This window comes from Bos indicus, chromosome 4 (assembly GCF_029378745.1).
Source record: "Bos indicus isolate NIAB-ARS_2022 breed Sahiwal x Tharparkar chromosome 4, NIAB-ARS_B.indTharparkar_mat_pri_1.0, whole genome shotgun sequence".
In the NCBI taxonomy this organism is placed as follows: Eukaryota; Metazoa; Chordata; class Mammalia; order Artiodactyla; family Bovidae; genus Bos; species Bos indicus.
The window spans coordinates 84,868,973-84,894,942 of record NC_091763.1 but is presented as its reverse complement, the minus strand read 5'-3'; the positions used below and the strand labels follow the sequence as shown (position 1 = coordinate 84,894,942).

At 36.7% G+C, this 25,970-nt stretch overlaps 1 long non-coding RNA gene across 1 annotated transcript in view; it reads right to left on the bottom strand.

Annotated features, from left to right (window-relative positions):
• Window positions 1-13,095: 13,095 nt before the first annotated feature.
• Window positions 13,096-25,970, bottom strand: part of LOC139182751 (uncharacterized) — a 182,383-nt gene continuing 169,508 nt past the window's right edge. Inside the window, exon 3 of the long non-coding RNA XR_011566294.1 lies at window positions 13,096-13,685. This is a non-coding gene — a long non-coding RNA (uncharacterized lncRNA). The remainder of the gene's footprint in view (window positions 13,686-25,970) is intronic.

Below are 25,970 nucleotides of genomic sequence, written 5' to 3'. Positions count from 1 at the left end.
TGTGAGAGTTGGACTGTGAAGAAGGCTGAGTGCCGAAGAATTGATGCTTTTGAACTGTGGTGTTGGAGAAGACTCTTGAGAGTCCCTTGGACTGTAAGGAGATCCAACCAGTCCATTCTGAAGGAGATCAGCCCTGGGATTTCTTTGGAAGGAATGATGCTAAAGCTGAAACTCCAGTACTTTGACCACCTCATGCGAAGGGTTGACTCATTGGAAAAGACTCTGATGCTGGGAGGGATTAGAGGCAAGAGGAGAAGGGGCTGACAGAGGATGAGATGGCTGGATGGCATCACTGACTCGATGGACGTGAGTCTGGGTGAACTCCGGGAGTTGGTGATGGACAGGGAGGCCTGGCGTGCTGCTATTCATGGGGTCGCAAAGAGTCGGACACGACTGAGCGACAGATCTGATCTGAGATATATATATATACATATATATATATATATAAAGCTTCCTTGGTTGCTTAGAGGGTAAAGTGCCTGCCTGTAATGCAGGAGACTTGGGTTTGATCCCTGGGTCAGAAAGATCCCCTGGAGAAAGAAATGGCAACCCACTCTGGTATTCTTGCCTGGAAAAATCTCATAGACAGAGGAGCCTGGTGGGCTACAGTCCATGGGGTCACAGTCAGACATGACTGAGTGACTTCATTTTCACTTTCACTTTATATATTCATACATATATAAATATATCTCCTGCCTGGAACTCTCAGTGTTTCCTGGACTTGGGTGACTGCTTCCTTTCCCATGTTAAGGAAGATTTTTTTAGCTAATATCTCTTTAAGGAGTTTCTCAGGCCCTATTTCTCTCCCTCCTCTTTCTGGGACCCTTATAATGCAAATGTTAAGAGGAGAATGAAAAAGTTGGCTTAAAGCTCAGCATTCAGAAAATGAAGATCATGGCATCTGGTCCCATCACTTCATGAGAAATAGATGGGGAAACAGTGGAAACAGTGTCAGACTTTATTTTTTTGGGCTCCAAAATCACTGCAGATAGTGACTGCAGCCATGAAATTAAAAGACTTTTTTGGGCTCCAAAATCACTGCAGATGGTGATTGCAGCCATGAAATTAGAAGACGCTTACTCCTTGGAAGGAAAGTTATGACCAACCTAGATAGCATATTGAAAAGCAGAGACATTACTTTGCCAACAAAGGTCCGTCTAGTCAAGGCTATGGTTTTTTCAGTTGTCATGTATAGATGTGAGAGTTGGACTGTGAAGAAGGCTGAGCGCCGAAGAATTGATGCTTTTGAACTGTGGTACTGGAGAAGACTCTTGAAGAGTCCCTTGGACTGCAAGGAGATCCAACCAGTCCATTCTGAAGGAGATCAGCCCTGGGTGTTCTTTGGAAGGACTGATGCTAAAGCTGAAACTCCAGTAGTTTGGCCACCTCATGTGAAGAGTTGACTCATTGGAAAAGACTGATGCTGGGAGGGATTGGGGGCAGGAGGAGAAGGGGACGACAGAGGATGAGATGGCTGGATGGCATCACCGACTCTATGGACGTGAGTTTGAGTGAACTCCGGGAGTTGGTGATGGACAGGGAGGCCTGGCGTGCTGCAATTCATGGGGTCGCAGAGTCGGACACAACTGAGTAACTGAACTGAACTGAATGTCTTTAAAGTTTTCCTAGAGATCTCTTTGACCGTCCTCATTCCTTTTCATTTTCTTTCTGTTCCACAACAGTGATTCCACTGTTCTCTCTTTCAGCTCACTTATCTTTTCTTGTTGTTTATTCTTCTATTGATACTTCCCAGTGTATTTTTCATCTGTTTGTTCTTTAGAGCTTCTAGCTCTTTGTTAAACATCTCTTTTAACTTTTTTGTTTTTGCCTCCATTCTTTTTCTGATATCTTGCTTCATCTTTACTGTTATTACTCTGAATTCTTTTTTTGGGAAGGTTGCCTATCTCCACTTTACTTAGTTGGTCTTTGAGGTTTTATCTTATTCCTTAATCTGGAACATTTTCTATCTCATTTTGTCTAACTCTCTATTTGCAATCTCCATTCAGCAGGCTGCAGATCTGTGGTTCCTCTTGCTTCTGCAGTCTGCCCCTGGTGGATGAGGCTGGTCTAAAAGGCTTCTGTAGGCTTCCTATTGGAAGGAATTGGCACCTGGCCACTGGTGGGTAGAGCTGGGTCTTGTCTTCTAAGTGGCATGGCTATGTAAATGGTGTGTTTAATAAGTGGTTGTGGGCTCAGGAAGAGTTTAGGCCACCTGTCTGCTGAGGTTAGGGACAATGTTCTCATCGTATCAACTGTTTGGTCTGAGGTGTCCCAGCAGTGGAACCTACAGGCTATTGTGTGGGGGCCAGGTCTCAAATGGTGGCCTCCAGGAGCGTTCATGCCAATGAGTACTCCCTAGAACTACCACCACCAGTGTCTTTGTCCCCACAGTGAGCCACAGCTGTCCCCCACTCCACCACCACAACCTCCCCAGGGAATTCTCCAAGACCAGCAGGTAGGTCTGTCTTAGGCTCTTACTGAGTCACTTCTTTTTCTCTGGGTTGTGGTGCACATGAAATGTTTTGTGTGCCTTCTAACAGTGGAGTTTCTTTCCCCTCAAGTCCTATGGAGTTCCTGTAATCACACCCCACTGGCCTTCAAATTCAAATGCTCTGGGGGCTCTTCCTCCTGATGCCTGACCCCCAGGCTGGGGAGCCTGACATGGGGCTCAGAACTCTCTTGTGGGATAATGTCTGTGATATAATTATTTTCCAGTTTGTAGGTTATTCACTGCCCACTGGTATGGGATTTTAACACAGCTGTACCCACTCCTTGGGCTTCCCAGGCAGTGCTAGTGGTAAAGAACCCATCTTCCAGTGCAGGAGAGGAAAGAGACAAGGGTTCAGACGCTGGGTTGGGAAGATCCCCTGGAGGAAATGGCAACCCATTCCAGTATGCTTGCCTGGAGAATCCCATGGACAGAGGAGCCTGGCAGGCTACAGTCCATAGAGCCACATAGAGTCGAAGATGATTGAAGTGACTTAGCATGCACCCCCTCTTATCTACCATCTCATTGTGGCTTCTTCATCTTTAGTTGTAGAATATCTTTTTTTGTAGCTTCCAGTGTTTTGTTATATAGTTGTGATTTTGGTGTTTTTGTTAGAGGAAGAAGGTCATATCTTTCTAGTCAGTCGTCTTCCAATTAGCCCTGATTCTGCTTTATTAAAAGTTTAATGTTCTTTTATCTGAAAACATTCAGAAAATTTTTTATTGAAGTATAGTTGATTTCTAATGTTAATTTCTGCTGCACAGAAAAGTGATTCAGTTATACCTATGATATTTTATTTCTTATATTGTTTTCCATTGTAGTTTATCAGATGGTATTGAATATAGGTCCCTGTGCTATACAGTAGGGTCTTACTGTTTGTGTTAAAAGTGTTAGTCTCTCAGTCATGTCCAAGTCTTTGTTACCCCATGGTCTGCAGCCTGCCTGGCTTCTCTGTCCATGGAATTCTCCAAGCAAGAATACTGGAGTGGTTTGCCACCCAGTATTGAACCCAGGTCTCCTGCACTGTAGGCAGATTCTTTAGCATCTGAGCCACAAAGTTGCTGTTTATTCACTATAAATATGATAATTTGCATCAGCTAATTCCAAACTCCCAATCTATCCCTTCCCATCCCCCTTCCCCACTGGCAACCACAAATTTGTTCTCTACATGAATCTATTTCTATTTCATAGTTAAGTTTGTGTCAGTTTATATTCCATACATAAATGATATCATATGGTATTTGTCTTTCTCTTTATGACTTACTTCACTTAGTATGCTAATCTCTAGGTCCATTTATATCACTGCAAATGGCGTTATTTCTTTTTAATGGCTGAGGGGCATTCCATTGTATGTATGTAAAACATAACATCATCTTCATTCATGCATCAATGCACATTGTTAGGTTGTTTCCATGTCTTGGTTATTGTGAATAGTGCTGCTCTGAACATAAGGGTGCATATATATATTTTTTAAATTATAGTTTCCTCCCAATATATGCCCATGAGTCATATTGCTGGATCATATGGCAACTCTATTCTTAGTTTTTTGAGGAAACTCCCTTACTGTTTTCCATAATGGCTGCACCAACTTACATTCATACCAACAATGTCGGAGGATTCCCTTTTCTCTACACCATCCCCATCATTTGTCATTTGTAGAATTTTTAACGAGGGCGATGGTTCAGGCTTCTTTTTTATGTTAATAGTAGCTCTACTGCACATAGTTATTTGTATGTAGGTATGTTTCTTCCCATCAATTCCTGGTCTTTTCAATCTGTTCTACTGCTTTTCCTTCAGATTTGGAGTATATTCTATTTCTTTAAGGAGAAGCTTTCTTCCATTTCTCCTTTCTCCTTTGTTCACCTTTATAAGGATTTAGAATGTCAGTTTTTTTATCTACCTCCTTTGTCTTTCCTCCGCATACTTTTCACTGTCAATTCCTCTGTGCTACACTCTGGATAGATTTCCTTGGACAGATCTTTTAGAAAAGTAATATGCTATTTAACTCTGTAAGAGCAGCATGTAAGAGCAGCACAGCTTCTCTTAATATTTCAAAAATACTTCAACAACTATTTAAAACTTTCCATTGTTTATATTTTCTTTGATAGGCTATTTCTTCTGTCTTATTGTCATACTTCATTTAAAACTGTATTCATTGTAAATATCACGAATCACTTTTATTTCAGATTTTAAAGTTATGAACACTTACAAAAAATCAAAACTTATCTAAGTCCCTGAAGAGGCAAAGTAAAATTCTCCACCTCTGTTCTGGAAGACAGAAGTAGGTATAATTTGGAAAAACTAGTATAGGAAAGTTCTAAGGTAGAGTCAGCAGAAAAGGTCCAAATTGAAACTTTGAGATTATAATATGTAGGGATTGATTAAACTGTTTGCCCATGATAGAATATTTTATGAACTTGTAAGTACTTCCATTTGTTGATATGGTGCCAAATGGAACAGGACTTAAGTCTGCTCATTCAACACATGGCAAAGCCAATCCACTCACACCAGGCTGTGGTGAAGGAAAGTATCAATACAACATTTACTACATGGTGCCAGGCAAGGAGAACGAGCAGTTAGTGCTCAAAAGACCCAAACCACCAGTGGTTTTCAGGCAAGGGTATTTAAAGACAGTGTTAAGGGAAAAGGGTCACAGAATGTGTCATCAGCTCATGGATAATTTTCTGATTGGTTGGTGGTGAAGTAGTAGGGTGGTGTTTTAGAAATCTTGACTATTAACCTTCCGACTCCAACCAGTCCAGAGTCTACAAGTTTGAGGTCGGCAGTTTGCACTTGGTGGGGGAGTCTAGTCTCCACAAGACTTTCTGATGAACATTCTTATCTATTTTGCTAAAGGAGAGTTAAGGTCCTCTGAACCCATCTCACAGTTTAAGTTACTGCTTATATTATTATCTCCTTCCTTGCTCAGTTGCTTCTTTGTTCCCATTCCTGTCCCTAATTAAATGGTTAACTGCTTAAGCCTATGTTTGGAACTCAGGGATGCCTGGGAGATAAAGCTTGTCCCACAAACAAGAGTCTGGGACATCGGAGGGGCTTGTGCGAGGAAGACTTGCAGGGTCCTGCTCAGTTTCAGCTGTAAAATGTTTATGTTTTTGGCTTTCTTCATATATTTGTTGAGTATTGACTGTACTTTCTTCTTTGCATTTGGGATTTTTTAAATTAAATATTCTTTTGGTCTGTATGCACAGTTCTTTTGTTAGGGTGCTACAAGTTAATGCTTTTTTACTCTACCTATCTTTCACGAGGAAGGGAGTGGGCAGGGATGCACAGAGAGGCAAGATCTGCAGGTAACTTCTGGGTAGGGTCTTCCTATTCCTTTGGAAATTAACTATCACTTGAGACAATCTTTTGGGGAATTACCTGTGAGGGAAAATGTGGAAAGGAAAAGATTCTGATCGAAACTTCATAATCAGAAATGAATGAACAGCAGCAGTATATGTGAAAAATATGTAGGCAAACTGGAAAAGTATTTTTATATTTAAAAGAAAAAGAAGAAAATGTTTGATTTTTAAAGCAAATAACCTAAGATAATTGCACAAAGTTCAGAATGCAATACATGGAGCTGACCTGTTGTAAAGTTCTCATGTTGTTTGAGATGTGGTAAAATAATTATCTCTAGCAGCTAACCACAAAAAGAATAATATATAACAATATAAATAACATATGCATGAAAGAAATAAAATAGGAAAAGATAATTCATTATTCAAAGGGATGTTAGCAAAGAATAAAATACATGGAACAATTAGATAATAAATAGCAAGATGGTGATCTAAGTCTACCTGTATCAGAATAAAGTAAACATAAAAGAAATCTATTTAAATGACAAAAATTGTCAAAGGACTAAAAACATTAAAGAGCCATTTTATTTTTATGAAAGTCACGTTTTTTAATTTTTATCTAAAAATGTTAACTTTATATTGTAGTAGAGATGATTAATAATGTTGTGTTAGTTACAGGGATATACAGCAAAGTGATTTAGTTATACATTCCCGTTTAGGTTATTGTAGAGTATGGAACAGAGTTCCCTTTGCTGTACAGTAGGTCCTTGCTGGTTGTCTATTTTAAATATAGAGTGTACATGTCAATCCCATACTCCCAATCAGTCCCTCCCTCCAGCCTTTCCTTTGGAACTTTGTTCTCTGAGTCTGTTTCTGTTTTGTAAATAAGTTCATATGTATCATTTTTAGATTCTGCATATGTGACATCGTATGATATTTGTCTAACTTACTTCACTTAGTATAATAATCTCTGGGTCTGCTTTTAATATTTTCTTTGTCTTTAGTGTTTGTCAGTTTGGTTAGTATTTGTCTTGCCATGTTTTTCCTTGAGTTCACCCTGTGTGGGACTATTCCCTGGACTTGGGTGAGTTTTTCCTTTCCCATGGTAGGGAATTTTTCAGCTATTTTCTTTTCAAATATTTTCTCAGGCTGTTTCTCTCTCTTGTCCTTTTGGGACCCCTATAATGTGAATATTGGTACATTTAAAGTTGTCCCAGATATTTCTTAGGCTGTACTCATTTCTTTTCTTTATTATGTTCCATAGTAGTGGTCTCCACCATTCTCTTTCAGCTCACTTACCTGTTAGTCTGCCTTATCTATTAGATTCTGCTATTGAATCTGTGTATGTTTATCAGGTAGCCATGTACTTAGTAAGACTTTAAGCAGCCTGCCTGCTGATTGGTGGCCCTGTGTTCCTGCCCTGTTGGTTGTTTGGCCTGAGGCATTCCCACACTGGAGCCCACAGGCTGCCGGGTGGGGCCAGGTCTTGGTTAGAAAACCAAGTAGCCTCCAAGAGAGCTTACACCAAGGAGTACTCACCAGCACTACCACTACCAGTTCCATTGTCCCCACTGTGAGCCACAGCCAGCCCCTTCCTTCACAGGAGGTAAGTCTGGCCTCATCTCATGAGATCACTGCTTTTTGCCCTGGGTCCTAAGGAGACCCTGTGGGTGCTGTCCACAAGTGGAGTTTGTTTCCCTCATCCCAGTGATGAAATCTTACTGGCCTTCAAAGCCAGATTCTCTAGATGCTCTTCCTTTTGTTGCCAGACCCTGAGGCTGGGCAGCCTGACATGGGGCTCAGAACTCTCACACCTGTGGGTGCACTTTTGAGGTATAATTATTTTCTAGTTTGCGAGTTGCCCAGCCAGCGTTTATGGGATTTGATCTTATCTTGATTGTGTTCCTCCTACCATCTCACTGTAGCTTTTGCTTGTCTTTGTATGTAAGGTATCTTTTTTGGTAAATGGCAACCCACTCCAGTATTCTTGCCCGGAGAATCCCATGGACGGAGGAGCCTGGTAGGCTACAGTTCACGGGGTCGCAAAGAGTTGGACACAACTGAGCGACTTCACTTTCACTTTCTTTCTTCCAGCAATTTTTTGGTCAATGATTGTTTGGCAGTTAGTTGTGATTTTCATGTTACTATAAGAAGAGGTGAGCTCATGTCTTTCTGCTCTGCCATCCTATCTGTATGAAAGTCACATTTTAGATGAGAATATAGAAAGTGACTTTTAAAAAGTATACTGTAAAAATATTTAAATACTAACCAAATTAATTTGATATAACTATACTAATATAAAAAACTTTGATATAGGAAATATTAGAGGCAAAGGAAAGACATTTTATGTGGATAAATGGTCTTTATAAAAATGGAGATACAACAATCCTAATTTACTTAAAAATGCAAAAAGCCAAAATTTAAAGAAATAAACAGAAAAATTACCAGTCACACTTGGTTATATGAATGCAAATCTTAGTAACTGTTAGAAAAGGCTAACACAAAGCTGTAAGGAATATATATAAAAATTCTGTCCTGTTGGATATTTACAGAGTTCTACACTCAAAAGAAGCAAAATGTACATCATTTTTAGTAACAATGCGGCACTTTTCCAAAATGAATCTATATGCTAAACACTTAAGTATAAACAAATTGCAAAGTATTGAAATAATACAAAGAATATTTTCTTATCCGAGAGGAATTAAACTAGAAAGCAACAACATAATAATTAGAAAATCCTCAAATGTTTGGAAATTAGACATAAACTTCAAAACCAATGGGTCAAAAAATTGGAATAACAATTATAAAATACTTTGCACTGAAAAATAACATGGCTTATAAAACTTAGGAGATGCAGCTGAAGCAAAGCTGTATAGAGAGACATTTACAGCTTTAAATGCATATGCAGGACAAAAAAGAATGAAACATTTCAAGGAGCTACAAGTTGAATAGTCATAAAATACTCTGTGTTTGAGAGTCTCATTCAATGCATAGGATGGTAATTCTCTGAGCAAGAATCATAATTTTATTTATAATTTATATACATTTGTTGTCACAGTCTTAAAATGAAAACATGTTTATTACACACAGGGAAGTTAATTACTATAATGAGAAGTACAAAATAAGTTACATTAAAAAGCACATATAAAAGATTAATTTTTTCAGTGAAAGTTATTGTTTCTCAGCACTAAATTAAACCCTCTATACTCTGATTCTGTTACTGGGATTCATTTCACTGAGAGCTGACTTTAATTTAGGTCAGGCAGTAGAAACCAGAGAAAGCTTGGAATATGGGAGTTGTAAAGAAAGTATTTACTACTTCTGTTCCCCTAGTGTTGCTGTAGAAGCAGTGACAAACTTTAATCTCCATTTTTTTTTTTCCTCTATCTTCAGAGCCAACCTGACTGTATGACCCCAGGTAGCAGAAGCACCGAGACAGGTTAACTTTACAGAGGTCCGAGCGCCCGCTCTGACCAACTCCTTCTGAACTATTAGGTTCTTAACGACTCTATCTCTTCTTCTTTTCCCTTAGACTTAAAAGTGGTAGCTGCTGCTTGTAATTATTAATTCTCCATTTTATTTGAGAAAGTCCTATTTTTGCTCTTCCAGCCACCACGTAACCAATTTCCTGTTAGAAATGACTAGGAAAGTAAAGAAAGTGGAGAAATTGTCAGTTGCTCAGTCATGTTAGACTCTTTGCAACCTGTGGAGTGTAGCCCACCAGATTCCTCTGCCCATGGGATTTTCCAGGCAAGAACTGGAGTGGGTTGCCATTCCCTTCTCCAGGGGATCTTTCTGACATTCAGGGATCGAACCCCGGTCTCCTACTTTGCAGGCAGATTCTTTACCACCACAGTGGTTTCCAATTTCTAGATAGATCCCAACTGATCCAATTTCTATTAAAGGAAGAAAACCAAGAGTAATATAAAAACATGCCTAGAAAGGTTCAGAATTACCCCACAGATAGGGTAAATTAAAGAAACAAGCCACAATCTAAGGTGGAAGGTATAATAAGATGGTGACAGACACCTGAGGCAGATGCACGAGAGCAAATGACTAGGTGGTAATTCAGTTAACAGAAGTTCTCTTGCAATATTTTGAAAACTGAGTTATGTATTATTTATTCAGTATTAATAGTAATAAAGTATTCTGAGTGATTTTAAGGTATTCATGTTAATATATCATATACACTGTAGGTAAACAGAAAGTGAATAAAATAAAGTGCATGGTCTCTGGATTCAGTTCAGTTGCTCAGTCATGTCTGACTCTTTGCGACCCCACGAATCGCAGCACGCCAGGCCTCCCTGTCCATCACCAACTCCCGGAGTTTACTCAGACTCATGTCCATTGAGTCGGTGATGCCATCTAGCCATCTCATCCTCTGTCATCGCCTTCTCCTCCTGCCCTCAATCCCTCCCAGCATCAGAGTCTTTTCCAATGAGTCAACTCTTCGCATAAGGTGGCCAAAGTACTGGAGTTTCAGCTTTAGCATCATTCCTTCCAAAGAAATCCCAGGGCTGATCTCCTTTAGAATGGACTGGTTGGATCTCCTTGCAGTCCAAGGGACTCTCAAGAGTCTTCTCCAACACCACAGTTCAAAAGCATCAATTCTTCGGCACTCTGCTTCTAAGTCGCTTTAGTCGTGTCTGACTCTGTGCGACCCCATGGACGGTAGCCCACCAGGCTTCCCCATCCCTGGGATTCTCCAAGCAAGAACACTGGAGTGGGTTGCCATTTCCTTCTTTGGCGCTCTGATACCATATAAAACAATGCCCAGGAGAGGTATCTATTTTAACTCTTTTTATAAAAAGTAAACATAACACAATTTATCTAAAATAGTGGAGGACAGAGGAGTCTGGTGTGCTGTAGTGCATGGGGTTACAAAGAGTTAGACACGATTTAGCAACTGAACAACAACAACTTGGAATTTAATGTAACAATTAATAGGCATCAAACCACACACACAAAAGACAAAGATTTAGAGCAGGAACTGCAGGGTGAAAATTGGCTATTGCTTTGAATATTACTGAATATGGGTATGATTCCATTACTCCATGGGATCTTTCTATCCTATTACCAACTGGCTTATTTTCTGGTCTGATATCTTTTCTCAGTTTTATAACGGTATATGCATGTTTTCTGATTTTTGATTCCTCAAAACTCAGTCGAAAGATGATAATTTACGACTCTGTGGCTTTTGATCCTATTGCAGCATACTCTTTTTGTGTTTTCCAATTCTCAGTATTAAGGGAAGTATGGTTTTATTTTTTTCTTATTCAGTCTACAATATGGATCACCATCAGTTTGTCAGATAAGCAACACTGTTTCAACTAACAATGAGTAAAGTTATTTTTTTATGTAGCTTTTGTAAAGTTTTAGATTCCAACATGGATAACATTCAACAAAAACTTGAGACATTTGCTGTTTTGCTCCTAAACTGATAACTGTCTCTTACAAGTAAGATTCATGAATATTTCAATCAGAATATTCTACCATTCTTTTTAAAGAATGGATTCTACTGGATCCATTCAGAATACATGCTGGATTCTACTCCAAATCTGTTTTATCTGGAATCTGTGGTTTGTGTTGGAAAATATGCATTTTAATTATTTCTCCAGTAAATCTTAAGTACCAAAACACTTAGAAACACTAACCAAAATGCTGTTCTATACTTTAAGTGAAATGTATACCATCCATTCTTCAGTATTTGAATACTCCAAAAATCATCCCAATGAGAGACTGTGTGTGTTCTTTTGAGGGTAAAATTGTACCCCAGCTGCTACAGATTCTTGAAGACTTAAAACACACAAACATTAAATTGGCATCAAAATATAAATTTTTCTTTCTGGGAAAAGTAGATTAGATAAAAAGCTGCAAAAATAAAGATTTGTCACTTTTTCCAAAATCCATCTGAGACCTATGCAAAAGGAGATTTGGTCTGCAATTGGACAGTTACTTAGGCAGCCTAAGAAAAAGTCACAGTTTCATACGTACCTTGTCCTGAGACTGGGATAAATTAGGCTCCCATTCAAACCTGCATCTAAAAGGCAGATCCAGACGTGCTTATTTTATGAAACCTGAATTCCACGAGGAATGATTTGTTGTTATCAGTTCAGTCGTTCAGTCGTGTCCGACTCTTTGCGACCCCATGAACTGCAGCACGCCAGGCCTCCCTGTCCATCACCAACTCCCGGAGTTCACTCAGACTCACGTTCATTGAGTCAGTCATGCCATCCAGCCATCTCATCCTCCATCGTCCCCTTCTCCTCCTGCCCCCAATCCCTCCCAGCATCAGAGTCTTTTCCAATGAGTCAACTCTTCACATGAGGTGGCCAAAGAACTGGAGTTTCAGCTTTAGCATCATTCCTTCCAAAGAAATCCCAGGACTGATCTCCTTCAGAATGGACTGGTTGGATCTCCTTGCAGTCCAAGGGACTCTCAAGAGTCTTATCCAACACTGCAGTTCAAAAGCATCAATTCTTCTGTGCTCAGCTTTCTTCACAGTCCAATTCTCACATCCATACATGACCACAGGAAAAAACATAGCCTTGACTAGATGGACCTTTGTTGGCAAAGTAATGTCTCTGCTTTTGAATATGCTATCGAGGTTGGTCATAACTTTCCTTCCAAGGAGTAAGCATCTTTTAATTTCATGGCTGCAGTCACCATCTGCCTTTTTTTGGAGCCCCAAAAAATAAAGTCTGACACTGTTTCCACTGTTTCCCCATCTATTCCCCATGAAGTGATGGGACTGGATGCCATGATCTTCATTTTCTGAATGTTGAGCTTTAAGCCAACTTTTTCACTCTCCACTTTCACTTTCATCAAGAGGCTTTTGAGTTCCTCTTCACTTTCTGCCATAAGGGTGGTGTCATCTGCATATCTGAGGTTATTGATATTTCTCCCGGCAATCTTGATTCCAGCTTGTGTTTCTTCCAGTCCAGCGTTTCTCATGATGTACTCTGCATAGAAGTTAAATAAGCAGGGTGACAATATACAGCCTGGACATACTCCTTTTCCTATTTGGAACCAGTCTGTTGTTCCATGTCCAGTTCTAACTGTTGCTTCCTGACCTGCATATAGGTTTCTCAAGAGGCAGGTCAGGTGGTCTGGTATTCTCATCTCTTTCAGAATTTTCCACAGTTTGTGATCCATACAGTCAAAGGCTTTGGCATAGTCAATAAAGAAGAAATAGATGTTTTTCTGGAACTCGCTTGCTTTTTCCATGATCCAGTGGATGTTGGCAATTTGATCTCTGGTTCCTCTGCCTTCTCTAAAACCAGCTTGAACATCAGGAAGGTTCACGGTTCACATATTGCTGAAGCCTGGCTTGGAGAATTTTGAGCATGACTTTACTAGCGTGTGAGATGAGTGCAATTGTGCGGTAGTTTGAGCATTCTTTGGCATTGCCTTTCTTTGGGATTGGAATGAAAAGTGACTTTTTCCAGTCCTGTGGCCACTGCTGAGTCTTCCAAATTTGCTGGCATATTGAGTGTAGCACCTTCACAGCAGCATCTTTCAGGATTTGAAATAGCTCAACTGGAATTCCATCACCTCCTTTGTTCTTAGTGATACTTTCTAAGGCCCACTTGACTTCACATTCCAGGATGTCTTGCTCTAGGTGAGTGATCACACCATCGTGATTATCTGGGTTGTGAAGATCTTTTTTGTACAGTTCTTCTGTGTATTCTTGCCACCTCTTCTTAATATCTTTTGCTTCTGTTGGGTCCATACCATTTCTGTCCTTTATTGAGCCCATCTTTGCATGAAATGTTCTTTTGGTATCTCTAATTTTCTTGAAGAGATCTCTATTCTTTCCCATTCTGTTGTTTTCCTCTATTTTTTTGCTTTGATTGCTGAGGAAGGCTTTCTTATGTCTTCTTGCTATTCTTTCTAGCCTAAAAGTGAAAATAACATAGAAACAGTCATCTTTAACACTTCAATCCTTACTAAGAGGAAGGAATACTAGTAGCTGTGAGATTCTTGTCATTCCACTAATCAGAAATCAGAATAAATAGTTACAAGGATGAAGGCAGAGGCAAAAGTAGTTTTCCCATTAGTCCCCAAAGAGATGAAGTTCCCATTATAATAACTAAAAGAATTTGAGAAGAAAATTATCCACAGCCTAACCCTTCAAGGTCTCTACCTGGATGATATATACTTTTGTTTTAATTTTTATTTCATACTGGGGTATAGCTGATTACCAGTATTATGATAGTTTCAGGTGAACAGTAAAGGGACTCAGGCATACATATACATGCATCCATTGGATGATATATACTTTAAAAACCTTTAAATTTGCTCTCAGTTAACTATATTTAAATATTACTTCTGGACTATTGTAGAGGAATACATAAGAAATGACCTAAGAAATTTGGTATGTTATTTATATAAAAATGTTGTTTTGAGGAAGTTGCTTCCTCTGTTATATGTCTTCTTTTGAAGACCCAGAGGGAAAAATTCACTATCCTTAGTTTCAGAGATCTGTTTCTTCTGGGCAGCCTCAGACCCCATTTGTCCAAAATGAAACTCATCTCTCCTTCCTCAGAACACACTCCTCCTCTTGTTTCTTAATCTTAGACAACACTGCACCAGCCAAAGATATGCAATCAGCCAAGATATTCTTTCTTGGTTTCTCTTATTTTTCCATGTTCCATATAAAAGCAGTCATTGAATATTGCAAATATCTACTTCTTCTATATCTCTCTAGTCCCACTACAAGTGCCTTAGTTGCCTGGATACTAGAACATCACTCCCATTGTGTGTCATGCCCTCCTTTACTGTACTAAACCAGGCCACATATTTTGACCTAATAGGCTTCCATAAGGCATTGGATTGAAACTGCATATTTGTTTCACAGATTGGACTGTAAGTACTGAGAAGACAGGTACTATGTCATGGACACTATAGTTAACAATTATTTTTCCTTATGTTAGACATTTGTGAACTCATTTCAGTTTTTATATCAATTCTGACAATGATGTTGGACCTCCTGTATTAAGTAGTGATATCTCTATGGATGTATCATACTTTGAATCTTAGCTAATTTACTCATTTACTCAATTTTCTTCTAGTATGAAGTTCAAATCCAAGTCACCTTTGAATTAGGCAGGATGTAGGTAAATATTGTTGGCCAAAAATGTTCATTCAGAGTTTTCCATAAGATGTTCAATTTTTTGGCCAACTCAATAATTTAAACATTAATTCAACAGACCTGGGCTGGCAGACAACCAGCAATGTCCTTGAGGACAGTCAGTTTCCTGTAAATCACATCTGGAGAACCATTAATCTTGTTCAGGGCATGTCTGTTAGCTAGCTTCTATGTCTTTTTATACCTGTACTTTCAGTGATGTCATGCTTCAAGCCAACTCAGCTCTTAACTGTAAGGTATTAATAGATATATCCCTAGAATGCTCTTTTATTTCATGCTTCACATGCTCAATGATTTTGACCTTTTAAACATTATTAATAAGTGTCTTAACTCTCTTTGACCTCATCATCTTTAAGAGACACTTTTAAAAGCATTGCTAAGAGACATAATACTAAAAAAAATAATTTGGGAAAACTGCAGATAAGCTTATAGAAATGTGAAAAAAATGTAGTTTTTCAGAATCTATGGTGATCTGGAGATATTTATGGGGCTTCTTAAAGGGGAAATGAGCAGATAATGCTAGGAAGGTATTCCTCCCTGATTTTCTGCTTCAGTCGTAACATTCTACTTTTTGGAGATTTGTGGTGGGGAATTTAAAAATATTTTTAAAAAGGACTATAGGATTTCAGATCTATGTAATTCTTAGAAGCATGATCATTTAATCAAATATTTTCTCAATTCCTTTTCCTTAGAAAGCTTACCCACAAACACATAATTTGCTGATTTTCACCTTCTGCCTAAAGCCCACAAAGTATCCTAATGCTTCTGTTAATCATACATGGGCCTCAATTTTTATTTAGAATTTAGTAGTATTAATAGCACCATTCAAAAATGTATTACTCATCTACCTGCAGAAAAGGCAGAATCTTGAAATATAATTCTTTAAAATAGTTATAGATTTTTATGTCACCAGTTTTTTATATGTTAAATAGAACTGCATCAGATTAAAGCTAAATTAACAGTGGGAAAGTATTATGTACACAAGAATTTAAAATTAAAGCATGAAAATGAACATTTTTAGCAGTTAACAGTAATTTAATTTGTGTTGCACATCAATCTGAAACTTAGAGGAGTATAAAATGCATTCTGTTTACTTCTGATTCACTTAATCAGGAAAACTTCAAGAAGCAAATATCTCAGGGTAAATTGCACTACAGAACAGTTGTTACCAAGCATCTGGCAAAACACCTAAAGAGGATTATTCTCATTGACAAGATTTTTTGAATCTACATTTTAAAACCATTAAATAAACTTAATCTAGAGGATCACTATTACTCCATTATCTATTTAAGAAGGTAAAATATAAGACCAGTGTTTCCTAGATGAACCAGAACATTTCCAGAATGATGAAAAATATTCTAGCCTACTGAGTATAAAATTAGATTGCTGGATGGCTGTGGCTGGCTCAGATTCTGAGGTCATGATGACTCTTCCTTATGCTAAGCAGATGAAATGTCAGAATAAAATCATAGCCTGGCTTTAGTTATGAATCTTAAATTAGGTGAGATAAAAAACCTTTTGAAGTGTCATGTACTATGATTTAAGTTTTATCTCCTTATTCTTATCCAGGGTACCAGAAATCTTATTATATACATGAAGACTACTTGCTAGCTAAGCTGACTTTAAATGAGGTTGTACTAACCCTATGGGACCAAGTGAAGCATCTTCTCAACGCAGATAGTTTACACATAAACATGCACTGAATTCACAGTTTATTTTATACTTTCATGGTTAATACTGTAAATGGTAGGCAGCAAACCACACAAAGCCTACTATATCATTTCTCCTGCAGTGGAAAAATACATTTAATTTGGGTGGAGGGGATCAGAGATCAATATGAGAAAAATATGAACTGAAATTTGGGGAAGGGGAAAAAATACTGTTATCTAGCTATTTTAAACACTCAGCTGTGTTTCATCCTAACTCCCTATTTTGAGGAATATTGCCTAGGAAATGGCTCAATGTGTTAGCACCAGTACACTTTGCTTACATTTTAGGCACTTTGTATAAGGCATGAGTCTTTAAGTGTTTTAGGTAAGGATACTACTATTATATTCTTATTTGGAACAATAAGTCATTGGCTAAGATTTTTTTTTTGTTTTTTAATATACATTGTGGCCCAGTGACGACATATCTTGCTCAGGCTTCTGAATTTTGGGATATTAATATTTTAGTAGCACCGAACTTTGATTTAAAAATTTTCCCTTATTCATATCAAAGTTTTGGGAAAGATAACATGCTCTGCAGGAGTGAAAGCTTCAGAGCTCAAAGGAACAGCATCTTCCAGGTTTATCTCTTCCAGGAAACTTTATTTGGAAGAAAATACAGATCTAGACTTCTCACATAATAATGCTTTCTAGTTCACTCAGTCTCCTCTAATCTTCTATAACTTTAATCTTGTGAGAGAATATATTTATCAACATATAAATGTACATATACTGCTTATATCTACAAATAAAAGTTGTATCAAAATTAGCCTCAATTTTGAGAGAAATTTATCAAATACTCCAAGGTTCTATTTGTTCAGTTTTGCACTATTAGAGACAGGTCAAAGGTGTTCCGGGATCTGAATTCCTTTATTAATATTAAACATGGTCTCCAACTTCATTTTACATATCAAATTTTCTAGACCCCCAATTATATCTTCCTAATTAATTTAAATCACTTTCTACTACAGAATTTTAAATATGTCATTGGGTATTTCCTTCCCTCTAATGATTTGAATGGATTGCTCTATCATTTAAGGAAACTGATTAATACTTCCACGTATCATTTTTAAGGGCTTTCTAGAATTTTAATGGATACCTTTATACCGTACCTCGATACCATACCTCAATTTCAGTCAAGTTTGCGACACTGATGACAACCAACAGTTTGATTATAGTAATTTGTGGGATCAGATTCTTGAAGAAAAATGGAAAATAGACTATTTAAGATAATAATAACTGCTTTAAAATATATTAGACATTTAAAAGTTAGAAAATATAGAATAATAAATTGATAGCTCTAGCCAACAATAACATTTTTGAGAACATTAGTTTCTACAACCTGGTTGTACAAAAGAATCATCAAGGGTAGTTTTTAATATTATGGTGTCCAGATCCCAAACTTGATAAAATCTCTAGAGATCTATTTTTCTAAGAATTTTCCTGAATGGGGCTTATAGAGCCATACCAATAAAAGAAAAACAGACCAGCCATCTGGGACCCCCTAGTTAAGAATTTTATGCTTAAAGCACTTAGTTATACTTTACATCTCATTTCTTACATGTAAAGAGCTTGGAAATCATTATCCCATCCTTATATCAAAAAAAAAAAAAAAAATAGGGAAAAGAGAAGATCAGTGATTTCTAAGAAATCACAGAACTGGGGGTATTGCAACCTCAATCTGTAGAAACAGATGTTTCCAGAGAGCTCTAATGACTGGGATCTGCTTACTTGGTGCAGATGATACTGGAGCCCTAAAGTGGTAGAAACACCAGATAATTTTGATGGATTGTTGAATGTGACTAGTGTGAGAATGAGGAAGTCCTCATTATCACAGTTTTGGGAGACTCCAATATGTCTAGAAAATGTACCAATTTCTCACATTGAGGATCCAAGAAAGATGTTTCATGGCGCTGGCAGGGAGAAGACAGGAGTAACAGTACATAATATGTCCAGACCTTCACCATAATAAAGGCATACTTTCCAGGGGAAAGGACTTTAGCAGAACATAGTTCCCTACCAGTTCAGTCCAGTCACTCAGTCGTGTCCGACTCTTTGCGACCCCATGAATCGCAGCATGCCAGGCCTCCCTGTCCATCACCAAAATAAAAGATTTATTTGGAATATTAGATAATGCTTACTCCTCACAATTTATAACACAACAAAGTGAAACACACAGAATAAGGAAAGATAGAAAAGGATATCCAAGAACTCTGAGACAATTTCAAATGTATAAACTATTTTTAATGAATGCCAGAGTAGAGGGGAGAGAAAAGATCAGAAGAATATTTGAAGTAATAATGGGTGAGAAGTTTTCAAAACTGATTCCAGACACTGAGCCGCAGAACTAAGAAGCTCAGATAACACCAGAGTAATACTGAAAACAACACAAACAATCCCCCCAAACTCACTACAGCTAAATATTATTTTCAGACTGCAAAAATCTTCAGCCAAAGGAAAAAAAAATCTTATGTATTTATGAACAAATTTAACATTACAGGGCATTTCTCATCAGAAATTTTGAGAGAGAATAGAATGGAGTAAATAGATTTGAAAAATGCCCACATATATTGAAACCATCCTTCAAAAATGGAGATTTTTCTCTTACAAAAACTGAGGTATTTGCTCAAGAGACTTACCTTGCAGATTTTAGATGTTCTCAAAGCAGAAAGAAAAGAATATAGATCAGAAACTTGGATCAATAAAAAGAAAACGAAGGAGTAAAGATAATTTTTTAAATTATGAATTGATCTTAAAGGTACCTGCTTACTTTAATATCAGTGACAGTGTTTGGAGGATTATAACATATGGATAAGTGAAATGACAGTGATGTTATAAGGAATGAGAGGAAAGAATTGGGAATTCTGTCTTAAGTAATATATAAAACAGTATAATGTTAACTGAAGGTGAACTTTTAACAGTAAGAAATTTGTATTGAAAATTCTAGAGCAACCACTAAATTTTTTTTAAAAAGCAGTGTACTTGAGACAATCTTATAAAATAAGTTAAACAGAAAAAGCAGAGGAAAATGAAACAAAGAACAAATGTGACATATAGAAAATAGCTGTGCACATGACATATATTTATTCAAGCATAATGATAATTACGTTAGATATGAATGGTCTAAAAACACCACCACCAACCGATTGTTAGAACTGATAAAATACAAAGGTCCAAGAGACCTGTGTCTTGTCTAAAAGTAACTTACTTTAAATACAAAGAAACAGACAAAAGGATAGCAAGAGGTTGGAGAAAAATATGCTAACAGTAATCAAAATGAAATCTAAATTAGCTAATGTCAGACAAAGCCCACTTATGAACAAGAAAGATTATTGAGTTAAAGAGGCATGTTAAATAATAAAGGGTTCACTCCTCCAAGAAGATCAGATCAGATCAGTCTTTCAGTCGTGTCCGACTCTTTGCGACCCCATGAACCACAGCACGCCAGGCCTCCCTGTCCATCACCAGTTCCCAGAGTTCACTGAGACTCACGTCCAAGAGTCAGTGATGCCATCCAGCCATCTCATCCTCCGTCGTCCCCTTCTCCTCTTGCCCCCAATCCCTCCCAGCATCAGAGTCTTTTCCAATGAGTCAACTCTTCGCATGAGGTGGCCAAAGTACTGGAGTTACAGCTTTAGCATCATTCCTTCCAAAGAAATCCCAGGGCTGATCTCCTTCAGAATGGACTGGTTGGATCTCCTTGCAGTCCAAGGGACTCTCAAGAGTCTTCTCCAACACCACAGTTCAAAAGCGAAGAAAATAAATGACCCGAAATGTATATACACTCAAAAAAGAATGTAAAACATGAGGGAAAAAAATGATAGAAATAAAATAGGCAAATTTACTATTTTAGCTGGAGGCTTCAGCATCTTTCATTTAGGAAATGATTGGTCAAATATAAAAGAAAATCAGTAGTATATAGTTGACCTAAACAGTAATATAAATGTATTTGTTCTAAGTGACATTTATACAATGCTCCATCCAACAGCAGCAGAATCTACAGTATTCACATTATTCTTAAGGTCCCAGGTGTTCATTAGTATTTACTACCATCAAAGTGATAAAACATACCTGGACAAATTTTAAACATAAATTATACAAATTGTGTTCTCAGGACAAAATGGAATTAAACAAGAGCTAAAAAACAGGAGGATAACTGGAAAATCTCCAAATAATTGGGAATTAATCAACATACTACTACTAATAGGAGACAAAGGTATAATGTAAAATATTTTGAAGTATGTAATTGAGAAATTACCATGTATAAAAATCTGGGATGAAGCCAGAGGAATGGTTAAAAGAAATGTTTTAGGATGAAATTAATATACTGGAAAATAAGGTTGATCTAAAATCAATAATCTAAGCTTTCACCTTGGGAGGTTAAAGAAATAAGAATATTTCTTCCATAAGCTTAAAGCAAGTGGAAGAAAAACAGCAACAAAAATTAGAAGAAATCAATGAAAAACAAACAAACGAAAACCTTAACAAACCCTAAAGCTGGGTCTTTGAAAATTTCAATGAAATAGATAAGCTAGCTAGGCAAACAAGAATTTTTTTTTTCATCTAGAAAAATTAGAGTTCTAGGAAAGTTTTGAAGATACTTAACTAACCCATATTTTGTCCTTTGAAATTATACTGTTTCCTTATTTCAGAAACAGTAAGACTATTTCAGAAACAGTAAGACTGAGGACACAATGAATAAAATGCCTCTACAGTTAGTGTCAGAGCTCAGATTGTAACACAGATCTCTGAACTCTGAAATTCTGTGCTTTTTCCTCTTCCAGACATGGCTAATTCTCCATCTTCATCTGTGGTCTTGAATTCCAGTCTCAGATATAATTTAGGATAATTCTTCCAGCTTTATTCCCACATAACTGGGAATATATTAGAATAGCATCTGAATAATCTATAAATATAGACTTTTCTAAAAAATTTACAGCTGTATAATAATTCTTTCAAATATGTTTTTAAAAAAGTTTAGAAATTACACATTTTTCAAAAATGTCTCAAGTATTTTTTTTGGAAAATGTATTTCATTTTTATAGCATCTTTTATAGTAAATCATTGTAATACAGACTTGATATTTTTATCTCTGAAATATTATAAGCCATTTTAACCTAGAGATGGCCCATACAGAGCACCTGTACTGACCTAATAGACAGTAATGGCTCATTTGTAAGTTTTATAACCTAACGGTTTAATATTTCGCTGGAAGGACTCTAATAGGCTTTGGCATAAGGCATAAGGAAAAAATCTATGATAGATCAGATGACTTTTTATAGATTATTAGGTAAATAACACCCATTTGAAATATATACACTTCAGTCCCAGACAATTATGTAAATATTAAAGGTATCTTTTTGAACCAGCTGTTTTAATTTCTACCACATTTATAGTTTTCTTCCACAGTCCTGGCTTACCGGAGGTTGATATGCATTTTATAAATGATTGTTGAGCACATTTCCTTAAGAGAAAGAATACTGAGATCATTTCAGCTCCATTACCTCATCAGCATCTCAATTTCTTTTAAATTAGACTCATTATAACAAGCATTTCATACAAAACATACAATGGGTGATTTCAAATGTTGGTTTTATAATTAGCATATTATTACAAAGTGTTTATTTAATTTTGAACAAATTCTTTTCCTGATTACTTATTCTGTACCCTGCAGTTTATCAACACATTTCCCCAAACTTTTAGGCTATTTATTAAAAATACCATTTCCAAGTACTTTATTTTAGAATGCTTTTTAGAAAATTACTCTTATTAGAGTAATATCAAGCAATTCTCATGTAAATTAGTGGCCCTGCTGAACAAACTCTTTGAAGTATCTGATACAGTATATTGATCTACTTATCATTGTGGATTAGGTAATCCTATAGAACCAACAGGATCTTCCATATCTGAAAAGTGGAGTATTCTCATGTTATATAAAACAATAGCTATAACTGTGCATGGTCTGGGATGATTCTACAGAAAAGGCGATGATGTTTACTGAGGAATTACACAGACAAGGAATTGTGAAGGAAATCAATCCCTCAGTGAGGCAGAAAGGCAGGGGTGATGAAACAGAGTGCAGGGGAGAAGCCAGACAGTTGTTGCTCTTGGCTAGTTTGAGGAAAGCAAAGAATAAAGGAACTCTCTCCTACAGAAAATTCCTGCTATCTGAAAATAACACTTAAGGAAAGCAAGATCCGACAGTAGCAAAGGACACATTATTCTCAAGTTCATATGGAACATTTGCCACGAGAGACCACCACCTGCACCATAAAAAACAGCTTAATGAATTTTCTCAGAACACATGGATTTAACCTAGAAATCAACAACATAAAGACAGCTGGGAAATCCTCAAACAGTTAGACATTAAGCGACAATTTTAATATTTGACTTAAATTCTCAAGAGAAAAATATTTTGAATATAATAGAAATATAAATACAACTTACAAACACTTGTGGGTTGCAGCAAAAGCAGTGCTTAGAGGGAAATTTATATCATTGAATGCATATATGACGAAGATCCAAAATCAATAGTCTACATTTCCACCTTAGGAAATTAGAGCAGGAAGAGCAATTTTAAGTCAAAAGCAAGCAGAAAGATATAATAAATACTGCAGAACACATGATATTGAAAACAATAAAACACTGGAGAGAAAATCACCACCACTAAAAGCTGATTCTTTGAAAAGGTGAAAAATATTGAAAAACTTGTAGCTGGTCTAACCAAGTAAACAGAAGAGAGGAGACAAACTTCTAGTATCAGAAGTGAGAGAGGGTTCTCACTTCTGACCTCATGAACCTATAATCCCACAAAAGATTATAACAGAATAATACAGACAGCTCCATGCCTACAAATGTAATAACTTAGATGAAACAGAATTAAACACAAACTCCCAAAACTTACATAAGGAGAAATCAATGATATGACTATCTCTATCTACTAAGTAATCTGATTCAATAATGAATACCTATGCAAATAAATTCACTACAAAAAAGAAATCTACAGACTATTATCTTTCTTTAATATACGTGCAGAAACTTAACAAGATATTAGTAAACGAAATCCAAAAATGTATTAAGATGTTATACTCAATTAACTGGAATTTTTCCTAGGTATGGGGCTTCCCTGGTAGCTCAGCTGGTAAAGAATCTGCCTGCAAAAGAAGACCCTGGTTCGATTCCTGGATTGGGAAGATCCCCTGGTGAAGGAATAGGCTACCCACTCTAGTATTCTTGGGCTTCCCTGATGGCTCGGGTGGTGAATCCACAAGAGACCTGGGTTGAGAAGATCCCCTGGAGAATGGAACAGCTACCCACTCCAGCAGTCTGGGCTGGAGAATTCCATGGACAGAAGAGCCTGGCAGGCTACAGTCCATGGGGTTGCAGAGAGTAGGACAAGACTGAGCGACTTAAAATAAAAATTCTAGGTGTAGAAGGCAGGCTTAACATTCAGAAATCAATTAATGTAATCTACCACATCAATAGGATAAGGATCAAAAAACAAAATATCAACTGGCAAAAAAGAAGCATTCTTACAATTGCATATAAATCTGAGCTCAACTACAAAAACAACATCAGAAAGAGAAAATGCTACCCTGGAACACAAATTATATAAACTAACAGAAAAACATACCATATTTTTTGATAGAACTCTTAAACCTCCTGATTTTAATTTTCCCTAAGTTTGTTTGTAAATTTTTGTGGATTTAACACCAAAACCAACTTTTTCAATTTAGAAACTTACAAACAAAAAAACATGAAAAGTCAAGCCAGTATATAAACTTAAGTGACATTATGTTGGCTTATCAAAGTTTGAAATAAAATTGATACTCAAAGTACAATATGTTTAAGTGTTACACTGCTGAATAGAAAATCTAGAAAAACATATTTGAGTTTAATGTACTGTATCAGTAGGTAAAAATTATTCAATATATGTTGAGTGTTAGTCACTCAGTCATGTCCAACGCTTTGTGATGCCATGGACTGTAGCCTGCCAGACTCCTCTGTCCATGGAATTCTCCAGGGAAGAATACCGGCATGAGTAGCCATTCCCTTTCTCCAGGGAGTCTTCCTGACCCAGGGATTGGAGGCAGGTCTTCCACATTTCAGGCAGATTCTTTACCATCTGAGCCACCAGAGAGACAACGGGGACAACAGATTGTCGTCATAAAAAAGCCAAGTTCCCAACTCATTGTGGCAACCTGGATGGGAGGAGAATAGATACATGTATATGTATGACTGAGTCCCTTTCCTGTTCACCTGAAGCTGTCACAACATTGTGAACTGGTTATATACCCCAGTAAAAACAAAACATTTTTTTAAAAAAGTGAAGTTTCATGTATGGCACAGGGAACTCTACTAGGTGCTCTGTGGTAACCTAAATGGAAAGGAATTATCTAAAAAGACAGGATATATGTATAGGCATAGTTGATTTACTTTGCTGTACAGCAGAAACATACAGTAATATAATAATGTATATATACACATTACAATAATAATGTAATTACATACATACAATACATACATTAATGTATATACATTAAAATAATGAATACATATACAATAATGTATAGCAACTATAGTTAAAAAAATCAAAGTTTTATTCTTTTCTACTACCTTACACATTTCATATTTCTACATAAATCTGAAACTTAAACATGAGAAATTAAATCTTAACTTTCAAAAACATCGGATTTTATAATAATATTAGAGTGAACAAATTGATACAATATCTAGGTATCATAAAAGAAAACTGATAATTTCAAATACATGTAAAATATCTGCATGAAGAAGAAATACATAAAAATGACAAGTTGAAAAATGAGAATATATTTGCAACTTATATCACATAAAAAGGGTTAAATTCTCCAATTTTTAAATATACTCAAAATGTCAACATGATATATCCATTAATGTAATGAAAACACAAAGAACATGGACAGTTAATTCAACTAAAAGTCAATATAAATAGCTTTCAAACATATGAGTATTTGATCTCATTCATAAAAAAATAAAAACCTAAAATCAGGAGATGCCATTTTTCACAGTTTCATTAGGCACAATCACATTTTGATAATATATTCTGACAGAGTGAGGCAATAGGCACTGTTGTCCTTTTATGTTTTAGCAGTTAGAAATATTAATTGAAATCAAGATATCCCATGTCGGCTGACATGGCAGTTGTATTATCTGATCTTTATTATTAGGCTGACAATAACTATAGCACAGTCATACACAGGTATACATATATATGCTTACATATGTAGCTATTAAAGAGAACACAGAAGCTGCATATTTACATATGTAAAAATTTCAAGATATATTGC